At 47.3% G+C, this 16,511-nt stretch overlaps 1 protein-coding gene across 11 annotated transcripts in view; it reads right to left on the bottom strand.

The window, feature by feature from the left end:
• Positions 1-16,511, bottom strand: part of Dlgap1 (DLG associated protein 1) — a 509,503-nt gene that overhangs the window by 7,074 nt on the left and 485,918 nt on the right. The window lies entirely within an intron of this gene.

Here is a 16,511-nt window from a genome sequence, read left to right as displayed (position 1 = left end):
AGACACAGATGTTTACACGATGCCTCCTTGTTGAGACATAGTCTGGTAAATACAGTGGAGGAAAAAGTTAAGCTGCCAAGGTTTGGGAAAACAGCACCAACCACGTGCCCACGCCCACCCGCGTGGGTGCTATTGTTGGTCCGTGAAACCCGGGAATCCCGGGTTCAAGCATAAAGCCGATTGGAAAAACCCACGTTCCTTGTGTTTGTTTCCTGGGAGAACCGGAGTTTTAGGTCCTTACGGCTCTGTGCTGTATGTACCACAAGGAGAGACAAACAGCCTTCCTTTCATGGTGCAGGCAAATCTCATGGGTGTTTCCTAGTTTCAGCTTTATAGTCAGTGAGCCTGATTTGCTGGCTTGATTTTCTAATCTGGATTCAAAAACAAGAAGAGAGATGCTACCTGGGCGAGGGGAATCTCCCCGCACTCTCCCCGTCCAGTCCATAACCCAGGGTTTCCCAGAGTCCAGCCACTGGCGTTTGCTGATTTGCTAGGGAGTGATGTGCTTCAGCCTGTTGCCTAGGGAACACCAGCGCCAGTCCGACTTTCCACTTTGCAGCCCCCTTTCCTACTAACAAGAGAGCTGCTTCTGGTCTCAGTAAATGCCTTGGAATGCCTCAGCAGGGGCACAGGTCTGTGTGTCCCAGGGCTCCCCCAGAATCCATAGCCCCGTGCAGCTGCTCAGCTGAGCTCAGTCACGCCTAGGTACAGAAACTTTCCACAAGGGAAGATCAGAGAGAACCCAGGATCCCCCTCTCCCCACCCCCCCAGCCCCCCAATCCCTGCCCCGGGAGGAGGCGGCTTGGCTAGGCTGGGAACTCTGGCTGGAAGAGACAGAGTGGGATGAAGAAATCTCACCGTTGGGCTCAATTTAAAGAACTCACACTTCTTTTTTAACCAGCCCCCCCACCCCCCCCCCAAGTCAGGAAAAAGCAAACAAAGCAAGCCACAGGCATGGCCCAGGGCTTTCTAGTAATTTGCTGTCCTGGAGTCCCAGTGCCAGGCTAGACTAGGGAGTTCATGATAAACATTCTATCTCGGTTCTGCTCAAATATTTCAGCATCTGCACCTGTACGTCAGAGCATTCCTGAATTCCTGTGTTCCCAGTCATGCCAGACTGCTTGGGAACACGCATTTGCAGCCTCTGTCAAGTAATAGTGTCCCCCCTGACTTGCAGCTCCAAGCCCTTATGTAGGTGGAAACCTTTGTTTTCCCTAGTCTGTTTTTAAAATCCTCTCAGACCATTGCTGTTTTTCCTCTTTCAATGGAAAAGTCAGTTGAGTGAGGTCTCTCCTTATTAATCAGTTAAGACGGGGCTGCCCTCGTACAGGCAGAAACCTACCTGTTTCTGTCTCTAGAGTGCTTGGATTAAAGATGGCGTGCACCACCACCAAGCACCACTTTTTTTTTTTTTTTTTGTAAAAAGTAAAGTGCATAGGGTGAGCCTAAAGTTCAGAGCTCAGGCCTCTTTGACAAGTGTTGACAGGACAAGTCAAAACTTTGAGCTAAGAGGTCTCAGCCACATCTGAATGTGATAAGGGCGACCACCATAAGAGGATTGGAGAGAGGCACCTTTCCCATCCTCATCCCCCACCCCCTACCCCCAGCCTCACACCCTCAGCCCCACACACCTCCCGCCCTCCACACCCCTGTCCCCACTCCCCCAGCCCCACCCCCCACCCTGCCCCCTCAAAAGAAGGATCCTGTAGAACAGGGTAATCCCCAATTCATAATGTAGTCAGAGACGATACTAAATTCCTGGTCCACCTTACCTCCACTTCCCCAGTGTGTGTGTGTGTGTGTGTGTGTGTGTGTGTGTGTTACTCGGATCCCACAACACCTGGCTTGAAAGTGTCACATACTCCTTAAAAAATAAACGCCAGCCTGGCTTGGTGGCACAAACCTTTAGTCCCAGCACCAGGGGAGGTAGAGGAAGCAGGCAGATCGCTGTGAGTTTTAGGCCAGCCTGGTTTACAAAGCAAGTCCAGGACAACCAAGGATACACAGAGAAACCTTGTCTCAAACACAAAACAAAAAGCCAATGGTCAAAAGTTGATCATGAAAGGAGAAATGGACAACAGATGCATGGTGCTAAAGTTTGGGCTTTGCTTATAATGTCCCAGGCCAACAGTCAATGGGGTAGGGAGGGAAACACTTCTGTGGGGTTTGCAGTTAATCAGATGAAATGCTAGAAAGTTCTGGGGCATGTTTTGCACTAAGGTGGTAATTAACCTTGAAGCTGAGGCCTGGTCCCCAAGATCAACGCCAAGGCCATCAAGGTCAGAGGAGCCTGAAAGAACCAGTGGAATCTAGTGATAGGGCAGGGACAGGCCTTGCCTGCTTCCTTTTCCGCTCCAGATTCATTCACTCTGTCAGCAATATTAGTGAGGGCACAAGCATGCCAGGTGGTTTCACTAGACAGGAATATGGCAGTGGTTAGCAAGACAGAGGCCCTGCCCTCTTGGGCTTTGCACAAGTTAAAAGCAGGGGGAAGCAGACCCCTTCAGTGGAGTCTGACAACACAGGGTTCCTCCTCTCCCTGCTAAGAAACAGAAAACCGAGCAAAAAACATGTCTTGGAGTTTCAGCTACAATGTGAAAGTCTGCTCTGTGCCTTAAACAGTTTGTCCTGAGAGCAACAATTTTCTTTTTCTTTTATTATTATTATAATTTATTCACATTACATCCTGATAGTAATCCCCCCATCTTATCTTCCCATTCCCACCCTCCCTTCCTTCTCTGCTCTATTCCCCTCCCCTAGACCTCGGACAGGTGGGGACCTCCTCCCCCACGGGCTGACCACAGCCTATCAGGTCTCATCCGGATAGGACGTTTCCCCTTCCTCTGAGTCCCACAGGGACTCCCCACCAAAGAAAAGTGATCAAATTGAGGGCACCAGAGCTCATGTCAGAGGCAGCCCCGCCTCTCCCCTTCCTCATGGGGAGAATGAGCTGTCTGTTGGCTAGATCTGAACAGTGGGTCTAGGTTTACTGCATGCACTGTCCTTGGTTGGTGCATCAGTTTATGCAGGCCCCCCTGGGTACAGATTCACAGGCCTTGACAGTTTCCTTGTGGGGCTCCTGCCAGCCCCCCCAATCCTTCCACCCCTCAATTCTTTCATACAACTTGCAGCTTTTCACCCAGAGTCCAGCTGAGAGTCCCAGTATCTGTCCCGATTCCCCCACTGGGTGGAGCATCTCAGAGGAGATCTACCTTGGGCTAATATTCACTTACAAATAGCCAGTTTTATAATTCCAGTGCTTTTTATTTAGTTATTTTTTTTACCTACCGCATTATATCTATGCACATCAAATTACTGTGTATATGTGCATGCACACGTGGGTATGTACCACGGAGTTCAGAGGACAACTTAAAATAAGTTTTTCCCCCTGGTGGTGAGAGTCCTGGGGGCCCTAAGGATTGAGTTCGGGCAATTAGGCTTAGTAGCAGGCACCTTGAATTGCTGAGTCATCTCACTGGCACGTGCGTCTGAGTCTCTCTCTTTTGTTTTATGAGCCAGGGTTTCTCTGTGTCCTAGAACTCAGTAGACCAGGATGGCCTCAAATTCAGAGATCCACCTGTCTCTGCTTCCCAAGTGCTGGGATTAAAGGGGTGCACCACCACGGCCTGATCTTTTTATTTACTTAATAATTTTTTGCCACTATTTTCTTTTTTCTTTTTTTATTTTATTTTTCCACTATCTGGAAACAAATTAAAATTTTTTGGGGCTGGAGAGATGGCTCAGAGGTTAAGAACGCCATCTCCTCTTCTAGAGGTCCTGAGTTCAATTCCCAGCAATCACATGATGGCTTACAACCAACTGTAATGGAATCTAATGCCCTCTTCTGGCCTGCAGGCAGAGCACTGTATATACATAGTCAATAAATCTTTTTAAAAAATAAAATAAAAATATTTTCAAGGACTTGATAATTTTCCATTCAAAGAAAGCAAGTGTCCCTATGTATGTCCTCCCCGAAGGAACCAACTTTAGTTTTCATCCCCACAGTCCTACGCTCCAGTGTGAATTCTTCCCTCTTGATCCTGAGAAAAATATTAGATCAGAGCTAAAACAGAGAGAGACTTTTCTGGCACAATTCAGATGCCACTGAGGTACCCTCTGGTCCTGGAAAAGTGAGAACTAAGAGCCTTTTACAATGCACACAGTTGGGCTGGAGAGATGGTTCAGAGGTTAAGAACATTGTCTGTTCTTCCAAAGGTCCTGAGTTCAATTCCCAGCAATCACATGGTGACTCGCAACCATCTACAATGAGATCTGGTGCCCTCTTCTGGTGTGCAGGCACTCATTCAGGCAGATACTGTATAAATAATAAATAAATATTATAAGAAATAAAATGCACACAAAGGGCTGGAGATGGTGGTCATGCATTTTAATCCCAGCATTTACAGAAGCAGGCGAGTTTGAGGCAGCTTGGCCTACAACATAGTAAGTTCCAGGATAGCCAGGGCTACACAGTGAGACCCTGTTTCAGTATATATACTTTATTTTATTTTATTTTTTTATTTTATGTTCATTGGTGTTTTGCCTGCATGCATGTCTGTGTGACGGTGTCAGAAGCCCTGGAACTGGAGCTACAGACAGATGTGAGCTGCCATGTGGGAGCTGGGACTCGAACTGGGCAGCCAGGGGTCTTAACCACTGAACCATCTCTCTGCAGCCCCATGAACTCAGAAATGGAAAAAAAAAAAAAAAAAAAAAAAAAAGTGCACAGGAAAGCACACTGGGTTGGACCCCTCCCTCTAACAGCTGAGACACTGTGCTGAAGTGACAGACAGACTCCTTCTGAATGTCAGAATGGGCCGTTAGAAGACTGTTTGCTCCTGGCATCCTGGGCAGTCAGCCTCTTTACCTGCAGCCACATGCGCTGTTGTCATGGGCACACTGACCATCCTCAGGAGGCCTATGAGGCCACTGGAAGGTGGTAGACACTTAGGCACTTGGGCCTTCATGGAAGAACTTGGGCTGCCAGGAGGGGGCCAAGAAGGGGACACTGGTACCGAAGTGCTTTTCTCTCTCTGTTGCTTCCCAGCTGCCATGAGGTCAGCCACCTCCTCAACCTTGACGTACAGTGCTACCTGGGGCTCCAAGCAACAAGGTTAAGTGGCCATGAACGGAACCTTCTCCTTTACTGAGGTCTTTTCCTCAGGTATTGTTGTCACAGCTGCAGAAAGCTAACACATGTGAGGAGCAGTGTTTGCTGTCTGTATTCCTTAGGACAAACAGGGCTGATTCTCTCTGTTCCATTTCCCAGCCATGCCATTGCGTGTGGCTTATATACCGCTTGTTTGTGTTTGCTGTGCAGCTCTTCTTACGGAAGTATATGACAGCAGTGCCTGATGTTGAATGGAATTCCTTCTATTTACGACGTGGGTGTTGAGGGATGGCTCAGCGGTGACGAGCACTTACAGCTTTTCCAAAGGACCTGGGTTTGGCTTCCAGCACCTGAACCAGGTGGCTCATAACTGCCTGGTACTGCGGCTCCAGGAGTCACATGTACACACCCACACACTGATACATAACCTTAAAAATAACAAAAATAGGGCTGGAGAGAAGGCTCAGAGGTTAAGATCACTTCCAGAGGTCCTGAGTTCAATTTCCAGCAACCACATGGTGGCTCACAACCATCTGTAATGAGAACTGGTGCTCTCTTATGGCATGTAGGCATATAGACAGGGAGATAATAAATAAAGTTAAAAAAGAAATAAATCTTTTCTTTTGGTTTTTCGAGACAGGGTTTCTCTGTGCAGCCTTGGCTGTCCTACACTCCCTTTGTAGACAAGGCTGGCCTCGAACACACAGTGATCCAGCTGCCTCTGCCTCCCAAGTGCTGGGATTAAAGGCGTGTGCCTAGGCATCCTTCTTTCCTTCCAACCTTCCTTTCTCGTTCCATTTTAAAAATTGATTTCTTGTTTTTTTTAAATGTGTGTATGTGTGTGCATCATGTGTGTGCAAGTCCCCGTGGAGGCCGGAATAGGATATCAGATCCTTTGAAGCTACCATTACGAGGGATTGTGAGCTTCCTAATGTGGGTGTTAGGAATGGAGCCTGCGTCCTGTGCAAGAGCAGCAAGTGCCCTTAACCACTGAGCCATCTCTCCAGCCCTTGTTTTCTTTTTTCCTCCTTCCTTTCTTTCCTTCCTCCTCCTCCTCTTTTGGTTGTTTTTGGAGACAGGTCCTGGTTCCTGGAACTCACTATGTAGACCAGGCTGGTCTTGAACTTGGAGACATCCACCTGCTTCTGTCTCCTGAGTGTTAGGGTTAAAGGTGTGTGCCACCACAGCCATCTCTTTCGTTTATTTTTTGGGATACAATCTCTCCTTCCATTCTGCTCTTTGATCCACTCTATGAATTTGCCTTATTTGTTTTATTTTTCACTTATTTTTAACCAGCGTCTTACTACACAGCCCTGAAGGCAGCCAATTCTTCCTACCTCGGGCTCCATAGTACCAGGTGTTCTAAGCTGTGTTTCACTGCACCCAGGTTTGAATTTCCCTACTTTTTGCATTTCACGAGGTAGAAGCGTTCGGTAACTATCTGTGTCTGGTTTAATTCACCTAACACAGGGAGTGTCCTCCGAGTCACTCGGGACTTTTTCTTCTTTTTAAGTTTAGTAACATTTCCATTTCTAGAACCAAGTGAGGTAGCTCGTCCTTAGGAGGCTGAGCTAGTACTAAGTCAAGCTGCACAGGGAGACCTTGTCTGAAAACAGAAAAGGCAAAGCTAAACAAAAGCAAGCATTCACCTGCAGGATGGGGCGAGAGGCAGCACTGCAGGACCCATCTAGGCGGAGTGGCTGAGCCAAGGTCAGAAAGTGGAGAGCCCAGGGCTCGCTCCACAGAGATGTTACATTGTTTTTTTAGATGTTACATTGTTTTCTTCAAAGATTATAAATCATAATGAGAAGCAGGGGGGCTGCTGTGGGAAGGATTCCTATGCAAGCCATGCTTTGGGATCCCTTTCCTATTAAAGACGGAATCAGATCTCATTACAGATGGCTGTGAGCCACCATGTGGTTGCTGGGAATTGAACTCCAGACCTCTGGAAGAGCAGTCAGTGTTCTTAACCTCTGAGCCATCTCTCCAACCCTGGTTTTTGGTTTTTCAAGACAGGATTCCTCTGTGTAGCCCTGGCTGTCCTAGACTCATTTTGTAGACCAGGGTAGCTTTTTTTTCCCCTTCCTTCCTTCCTCCCTTCCTTCCTCCCTCTCTCCCTCCCTCCCTCCCTCCCTCCCTCTCTCTCTCTCCCCCCCCCCCCAAGACAAGGTAGCCCTGGCTGTCCTAAAACTCACTCTGTAGACCAGGCTGGCCTCAATCTCACAGAGATCTGCCTGCCTCAGCCTCCCAAGTGCTGGGATTAAAGGCCTGCGCCACCATGCCCAGATGACCGAGACATTTAGAAAATAGCAAATATCCTCTTTGCCCACACACCTGTGTGGAATGTGGCTTTTATTTGGGGAACACAGCGATGGTATAAAAGACACAAGGGTCTTTTATAAAAGAATGAACAGTTTCTTTTAACCATGCCAGCGGATCTGTGACTGCTGCAAGGCCTTTCAGGGCGCTGGTGCCAGCAAGCCAGAAGAAAGACCAGTTCCCCTGGGAATATGCCTGGCTTTTTTCTGAGTCATAATCAAAATTTCAGGGCTGGAGGGTGTAGCTTGGCTCCCATGAGGCTCCAAACTCAGCCCTTAGCATCTAAAGCACAAATAATCAGACACACACACAACAGTTGAGCGTTCAAACCCTACACACACCAACCCTTTGTACCCTTCCATGTTCCAAGAAAATTAGGTCTACACCTCAAAAGTGAGAACAGGGGTTTCTCTGGCTTCTTTTAATTCCTCTCTTTTCTTTCTTTCCTTAAAAAAAAATTAATTTATTCAGATTACATCTCAATTGTTTTCCTATTCCTTGCATCCTCCCGTTCCTCCCTCCCTCCTGCTTTCCCCCTACGCCCCTCCCCTAGGTCTATGACCAAGAGGGACCTCCTCCACCACTAAATGGTCATAGGTTATCAAGTCTCATCTTGGTAGCCTGCTTATTCTTTCTCTGAGTGCCACCAGGCCTCCCCACCATGGGGAAGTGGTCAAATATGGGGCACCACAGTTCGCGTCCAAGTCAGTCCCCACTCTCCACACAACTGTGGAGAATGTCCTGTCCATTGGCTAGATCTGAGAAGGGGTTCGATGTTTACTGCATGTATTGTCCTTGCTTGGTGCAGTAGTTTGAGCAGAACCCCTGGGCCCATATCGACCCATCATGATGTTCTTCTTGTAGGTTTCTGGGACCCTCTGGATCCTTCTGTTTCGCCATTTTCCCATGCTTTTCTCACCTAGAGTCCCAATAGTATGTCCTCACAACTATCCCAATCTCCTGGTAAGTGAAGACTTTCATGAGACATGTCCCTTGGGCTAGTACCCAGTTATAAGTGAGTATATACCATGTGAGTCTTTCTGCTTCTGGGTTAACTCACTCATTCTGATCATTTCTAGTCTCATCCATTTGTCCACAAATTTCGGGATTTCCTTGTTTTTAATAGCTGAGTAGTATTTCATAGTGTATATGTACCACAGTTTCTTTATCCATTCTTCAACTGAGGCACATTTAGGCTGTTTCCAGGTTCTGGCTATTTATGAATAAAGCTGCTATGAACATGGTTGAGCATATGTCCTAGTGTGCTGGAGCATCTTCTGGGTATATTCCAAGGAGTGGAATAGCTGGGTCTTGAGGAAGCCCTATTCCCAGTTTTCTGAGATAGCGCCAGATAGATTTCCAAAGTGATTGTACAAGTTTGCACTCCCACCAGCAATGAAAGAGTGTTCCCCTTTCTCCACATCCTTGCCAGCATGTGTTGTCACTTGAGTTTTTGATCCTAGCCATTCTGATGGGTGTAAGATGGAATCTCAGAGTCATTTTGATTTGCATTTCCCTGATGACTAAAGAGATCTAAAGATCTTCACCAACCCTACATCTGACATAGCTCTAATATCCAAAATATATAAAGAACTCAAGAAATTAAACACCACCAAACCCCAGTTAAGAAATGGGGCTCAGAATTTCTCAACAGAGGAATATTGAATGGCTGAGAAACACTTAAAGCAATGCTCAACACCTTTCTTTCCTTTTAAAATTCACTTTTTACTTTTATTTTTGAGGCAGAGTCTCAGGTTTGGCCAGCCTGAAACTTACTATACAGACCAGGCTGGCTTCAAACTCTCAGGGACTAGCTTGCTTCTGGATGTGCCCAACTTCAAAGCCACTGTGCCTCTACTTTAGCGCCCCACACACTGAGTAGAACACACATACAGAATTTGTTCCACGGTCAAAGATAACCTTGACCTCCCGATCTGGCTGCCTGTGCCTCCCTCGTGCTGGGATCACCCTTGCTGGGATCACCCTTGCTGGGATCACCCTTGCTGGGATCACCCTTGCTGGGATCGAGCACAGGGCTCTGTGAGTGCCAGGCAAGCACTCTACCAACTGAGCGACATCCCCATCCCAAACAAACATCTTTTCTCAGGCCAAAAATAGGAAAAGCAGTTAAGTCCCTAATCTACTAACCTTTCTTTCTATCTTAGCAACAAATACCCCTGTGTGGTCTCAGTTGCCACCCTTCCTGACCAGGAAGCGGCTGGAAGCAGAGAGGGTGTACTACCAGGGCCTAGGAAAAGGCAGAAGTCAGAATCCTGAGGCCCCAGGAGGGAATAGCCCATCACAGAAACACCACTGAAGATCGTAGGCTATCTGTGCTCACGTTTGGACTTCTGCTTAGCCACTCGGCTCTTTTTTTTCATACTGTAGAATTTTGGGGTAAAGGAGGAGAGAAGACTGGTGGTGGGGGGAGAGGAAAGGGGAGGGGGGGGGGGAAGGGGAGGGTGAAAGCGAATGGGGAGGGGAGCCAGAGGGGAGGGGGAGGTGAGTCCTTCTTCCTACTTTAAAGCCACATGGATTTGCCGTCAGTCCATGTCTGTATGATTTCAGCTGAGACTATCTGCGCATTGGAGAATGTGTGCTTGTGCCAGTCTCTCGAGTCTGTGGCGCACAGGCCACACATCCCATGTACATACAGACCAGAGCTGCCGCCGACAACAGTGCGTCTCTGTCACACAGTCAGATCTGTTCTCTCAACTGGCTGGTGACAGGTGGTGCTGGGAACTGAAGCCACAGCCTTACGTATGCCGGGCAAGTGCTGTGTCCATCTGTGCCTGCTGGGTTTTTGTCTTGTTTTGTTTTGTTTGTTTTTTTAATTCATTATTGTATGTGTGTGGGTGTCCGTTTACATGTCTGTCTGTACGCAGGTGTGTGCCCAGTGGCTGCAGAGGGCAGAAAAGAGTGTGCATCTCCTAGGCCAGGAGTTGTGGCCCAGTGTGGTCGCTGGGAAAGGGACCAGTACTCTCTGGAAGAGCAGCAGCCAGTGCTCTTAACTGCTGAGCCATGTCTCCAGGCCCCGCTTCCCCTTTCGAAGGAGTCAAAACTGTGGCTGCTAACGTACAGAAAACTGAATTCTCAGGGAAGCGTCTTCTGCACTGGGAGCAGAGATCTCATGGATGTTGATGACCTTTGAACTCCTGTATCTTTTTACTGCAGGTGACAGGCACGTGCCACCATGCCTGATGCAGTCGGTGACAGGCACGTGCCACCATGCCTGATGCAGTCGGTGACAGGCACGTGCCACCATGCCTGATGCAGTCGGTGACAAAGCCCTAACCTACTGCTTACGTAAAGCCGGCTTGAGTGGCATCCCCGGCTCGCTTTTTTAAAAAAATATAATTTATTTATTTTTATGTAATGTACACCGATGTTTTGACTGCATGCATGTCTGTGTGAGAGTGTTAGATCTCTCAGTTGTAAGCTGCCACGTGGGTGCTGGGGCTGCTGAGCCGTCTTCCAGTCCTGCTCCATTCCCACCCCCTCTTTTGGTTTTTTGTTTATTCGTTTGTTTTGTTTTGTTGGCTTTGGTTTTTTGGAGACAGGGTTTCTCTGTGTAGCTCTGGCTGTCCTGGACTCACTTTGTAGACCAGGCCGGCCTCGAACTCACAGAGATCCACCTGCCTCTGCCTCCTGAGTGCTGGGATTACAGGTGTGTGTCACCACGTCCAGCTCTCTGTTTAGGTTTTTTTAAAAGTGAGTTTAGGCTGAATGTGGTGCTATGTGCATGTCATCCCAGTCACTCTAGACTGAGGCAGGAGGATGCCTTGAGCCCAGAAATTAGAGAGTAGCCTGGTGAATATAGTGAGTTTCTTTAGAGTCACAAAATTTTCCCCAGTCCAAACAACCCCAGGAGTTTTATTTTTAAAGGTGGTTAGACTTTGGGTGAACATACATCAGCCACAAAACTGTTAACATCACATATCACCTGCACAAATAAAGATGGTATCTTTGAAAGTCGAATGAAAGCAGGTATTGTGGCCCACCTGGTAATTCCAGCACTGGGAAGGCTGAGGCAAGAGGAATGCCCTGAGCCCCAAGCCAGTTTGGTACCCAGTGAGACCTTGTCTAAAACAATAAAGCAAGCATGGCTGGAAAGAAACCTCAGAGGGCTGGCTGCTTACCACTCAACCTGTGTGATCCCCAGAACCCACATGGAGAAAGTTAACTCCAGACAGTTTTCCTCAGGCATCCACACGCATGCCACGGCACATGTCCTCAACCCTTCCCAATAAATAAATGTAAAACTAAAAACAAACAAACCAGGACATTCTCCACAGTTGTGTGGAGAGCAGGGACTGACTCTGACATGAACTCTGGTGCCCCATATTTGACCATCTCTCCTTCGTGGGGAGGCCTGGTGGCACTCAAAGAAAGAATAAGCAGGCTACCAAGTATAGTGGGGGAGGAGCTCATAGACCTAGGGGAGGGGAACAGGGTGAAAGAGGGAGGAAGGGAAGAACAGGAGATACAAGTAATGGGATAACAATTGAGTTGTAATCTGAATAAATTAGTTAAATAATTAAAAAAATGGGAGAGTGTCAGGCTAAATTTCATTTTATAAACTTTTTTTTTTTAAGCTGAGAAAATATCTTTTAAAAATTGGTGGATACTGGTGGTTGTGGGAAATCTAAACAATTTTTTATAACATTATTCTTTAGAAATGAGAGTCAATTTTACAAACAGATGGATAGCATTCACAAAAACTATAGACCTCTACGATATGATTGTCCCTATGTGAGTGTTTGGAAGGTAAATATCACACATGTATAAAATATTTAATGTCATACTCAAGTAATATTTGAAGTAATTCACCCAAACTTTATATTTTTCTGTTTATAAGAAGTGAAATGACCTACTCATAACATCAACATTTAACTGGGGATTTTTCTTTTCTTTTCTTTTCTTTTTTTTTTTTGGTTTTTTGAGACAGGGTTTCTCTGTGTAGCCTTGGCCATCCTGGACTCACTTTGTAGACCAGGCTGGCCTCAAACTCACAGTGATCCGCCTGCCTCTGCCTCCCAAGTGCTGGGATTAAAGGCGTGCGCCACCACGCCCGGCTCTACCTGGGGATTTTTCTTATTCTGTGGTAGAAGCAGCCATTGTTCTAGGGTTATATCTCCCTACTACACCACGTCGTTTTGGAAAATCTATAAATCACAGGCAAATATTCTTTGTTAGAATCATGTCTTCAGTTTATGGAGAAGCAGAATGGATTAGTCAACTCTTTCTATCAGAACTCCAACGTCATTAAAATTTTAATTTCCAAAGTTAGTATAGAATGTGCAAAACACAATATGAGCAATTCCCCATCACTTAGGTGAGTCAGCACACATCCTGACTGACAGAGTTACCAGCAAAGGGGGCAGCAGGGTAGACAATGTGACTGCCATCTCTCTTATTATATAACAGGTTGTCAGAAGCTAAGGCTTGTAAAAACTTGGCTTGTAAGACATGGACTGTGGTTACATGTCAACTACCACCCATATAAAACTAAAACATCCTGGGAAAAAAAAACCACCACCACCACCACCACCAACAAACAAACAAACAAACTCCCAAATAAGAAAATAATTGAGCTACAGGAAAGCACTTTATATTTTTGTGACATATATGTGTATATATGTATTGTGCATGTCCATATATGTATGTATACAAAATTATGACTTGGGACTCATAACTCGTCCTCTAAGGCAGTGGGATTGGGGGAAGAATACTGAAGTAGGCTTTAGCCCCACTGCTGGGGAGGCAGAGGCACATGGACCCCTGAGTTGGAAGCCAGCCTATTTATATAGTGAGTTCCAGGACAGCAAGGGCTACACAGAGAAACCCTGTCTCAAAAAACCAACAACCAAAAAAACAAACAAACAAACGCATAAATATCTCTGCCTCAGGGTATGACTGTGTACACATGTGATCCAGTAATCCAGAGGACAGAAGCAGGCAGATCTCGGTAGGTCTGAGGCTAACTTGGTCTACACAGAGAATTTCAGGCCAGCCAGGGCTAAGCAGTAAGGCCCTGTCTCAAACAAAACCAAATAAAACAAATGCAGGCAAACACTCACACTTATGAAACAAAAATAAAAAAATAAGTGTGTGTGTGTGTGTGTGTGTGTGTGTGTGTGTGTGTGTGTGCCTCCGTGTAGAGCCCAGAGGCCTACCTGTGGGGCCCTCTCAGGAGTGCCATCCATCTTGTCTTTGATTACAGGGTCTCGTTGGCTAGATGGCTGGCCAGCAAGCACCATGGGGCTCTCTTGCTTTCACCTTACTAGTGCTAGGGTTGCAAGTGCACCTTGGTGCCTGACATTTTTTTGTGAGTTCCGGGGCTTTGAACTCAGGTCATCTTGCTTTCGAGGCAAGTGTATTGCTGACTGACAGCCCCCTCCCCAGGCCTCACCTTGTCCGTTCTAATGTCCTCTGCAACAAATTGGTAAAGGTGTTTCCCTGAGTTTTGTGAGTCATTAAAGCAACTTAGTTGAACCTGAAGAAGGGGCACATGGGATTTATGCCCCCCTCCTTTTATATTTTATTTTATTTCATTTTTTGTTTTTGTTTTTTTGAGACAGGGTTTCTCTGTATAGCCTTGGCCGTCCTGGACTCACTTTGTAGACCAGGCTGGCCTCGAACTCACAGCGATCCGCCTGCCTCTGCCTCCCTCCCGAGTACTGGGATTAATCTTTTTATATTTTAAATTTACGTGTATTTGTATTTGTGTAGAGGTATATGCACATGTACGCAGGTTCCCTCAGAGGTCAAAAGTGTCTGGTCCCCTAGAGAGGGAGTGACAGACGGTTGTAAGCTGCTCAAAGTAGGCATTGGCAACTAAATGCTCCTAACTGCTGAGCCTTCTAGCCTATGGATATTTTTAAACACTTGGGCTGTGAGATCTTCCTCGGTAGTATGTATGTGTGCATGTGAGGGGGGAGGAGTTGGGAGAAAAGAAGAGTCAGTCTTATGAACTGACCTTCAACCTGGGGGATTTGATGCTACCTCCAGATAGTGGCAAAAACTGAGCACTCAGCTGGCCAGGCATGGACACCAATGGCTTTCATGCATGCAATGTGAGAGGCAGAGGCAGGTGCTTCTCTGCAAGTTCAAGGTCAGCCTGGACTTCAGATGAGTTCCAGCCACGAACTCGTAGAGAACTGTTGTTTCTTAGACTAGCTATACGACTTCCCTGGTCCCGTTGCACCTCTTTCTACAGAGAGCAGTGAGCGAGCTTGCTCTCCGAGCCTGTCCACTTCCGTCTCTGCAGCCCGTGTACTGCTGTGGCTCCTTCGGGGTCTGTTTTGCCTGTCCTGGCTTACCTTTAGCATATCATTTCTTGATGATTTAGGGCCATGCTCAGGCTCCACCCCACCCCAAGAAGGACACCACTAAAGGATGCCCCCTAAGGCCCTTGCAGAGCCGGGGCTGAACAAAGCAGAGCAAAAATGGCCAGTCTCAAAAGCTGAGCACAAAGCACATTACACACAATTTCCCTTCGTGGCTGGCACATCCTGTGGTCATTAAGCAGTTTCAGGTTAGCCAGACCTTACGAAACAGGAGACATGCTTTCTCTCCTTGTCTTTCTCTGTCTCTTGTATGTGTGTATGTATGTGTTTGAGTGTGTGAATGTGTGTAGATGTGAGTATGTGTATGTGTGTATATATGTGTGTATGTGTGCCTGTGTGTGAGTATGTGTTTGAGTGTGTGAATGTGTGTAGATGTGAGTGTGTGTGTATGTGTGCATGCGTGTGTGTGTGTGTGTGTGTGTGTGTGTGTGTGTGTGTGAGCACGTGCACTGGGGAATAGAAGGAACTCTTTTGAGGATTCCCTTTAAAGGGATGCACCTGCAGCTTCCCACTTAGCCACGAATGGCAGGCCTCACAGAGTACAGTTTTGTCCACCACCTACCAGCTGATGGTCTACAAGTGTGGCAGAGGCAGCCCTGGACAGGAACCCAGGGATGTCACTCATAGCTTGTCACGTTTAGTGACCAGGCACAGCTTCCGTAACCCAAGCCTAGAACCGGGCGAAGCTTACTCAGGGTTTCATCACCAGCCTCTAGTTCCCTGTCCAAACTCACAGGCCTTCATTGGGGGTGGGGGTGGGGAGGCTACAATCCACTTCCCTGGACAGGATTGCCAGGCAAAGTTGGAGTGGAATTAATCTGCCTCCATCTTTTTCAGATAAAGCCTGGGAAGTTCCACGCAGAAGTTGTCCACTGAGTCAGGAGGCAAAGATAGATTACCAAGTACAACAAACCGGCACTTCGTCCTTGAGCCAAGGAAACCTGAGCCCGCTTCACCCTGGTGAGAGGAGGCTCAGTTCCATCTGGCTGGTCCTCTCCCTGTTAGATAATCCGGCATGCAGCCGTGTAACATGTGAGCCACTGTCAAACAGCGCCGAGCCATCTCCCTGGGACAGCTGTTTCACACAAGGGCTGCATTGTCTGAGGAGAGCTGGTATCATTTTCCTTCAAGTGCCGGAGACACAAGCATCCTGCCAGCTGCCTGGGCTTGAAGGAAAGCCTCGCCCACTGCAGACTCACATTATTCTGTTATCTGGCCCCAAACCGCTACGGACCGGGAGGGCTGAAGGCCTAATCAAGAACCAATGGCTTTGTTCTGCCTCTGTTGCTTTTATCAGGGGGAAATAATAGCTTGGCACATCCGGAAGAATTTATGGTCTTACTCTCACGACGCCAGCTGGCTTGTTGTCTGTCTCCCCTGGGCTCCAGGTAAACTGCACCAAGTTCTCCAGTCTGGGACCAAAAACTGTATCCCAGGGAGAAGCTGTGACTGCTATGTGAGTAAGCTTTGCTAGTGAGATGGATCTTTCCTCTTCTAATATAGATAACTCTTAACTACCCTCGCCCCCAAATCTCTGCTTTGGTTCCAGGGTTGACTCAGCAATCAGACTCCTAACCACGGCTCTCCCTCCCTCCCCTCACCCCCTCCTTTCTCCCTCTCTTTCTGTCTCCCTCTCCGGTCTCTTCAGCCCCTGACTACTGTCCTCCTTTCAGTCTATGCCTTTGATTAATGGAGGTTCTTCACAAAGGCAGAACCATATAGTGTTGATTGAT

The sequence above is a fragment of the Acomys russatus genome, chromosome 12 (assembly GCF_903995435.1).
Source record: "Acomys russatus chromosome 12, mAcoRus1.1, whole genome shotgun sequence".
Classification (NCBI taxonomy): Eukaryota; Metazoa; Chordata; class Mammalia; order Rodentia; family Muridae; genus Acomys; species Acomys russatus.
The sequence above is the reverse complement of the archived record's forward strand: the minus strand, read 5'-3'. Positions and strand labels throughout refer to the sequence as shown.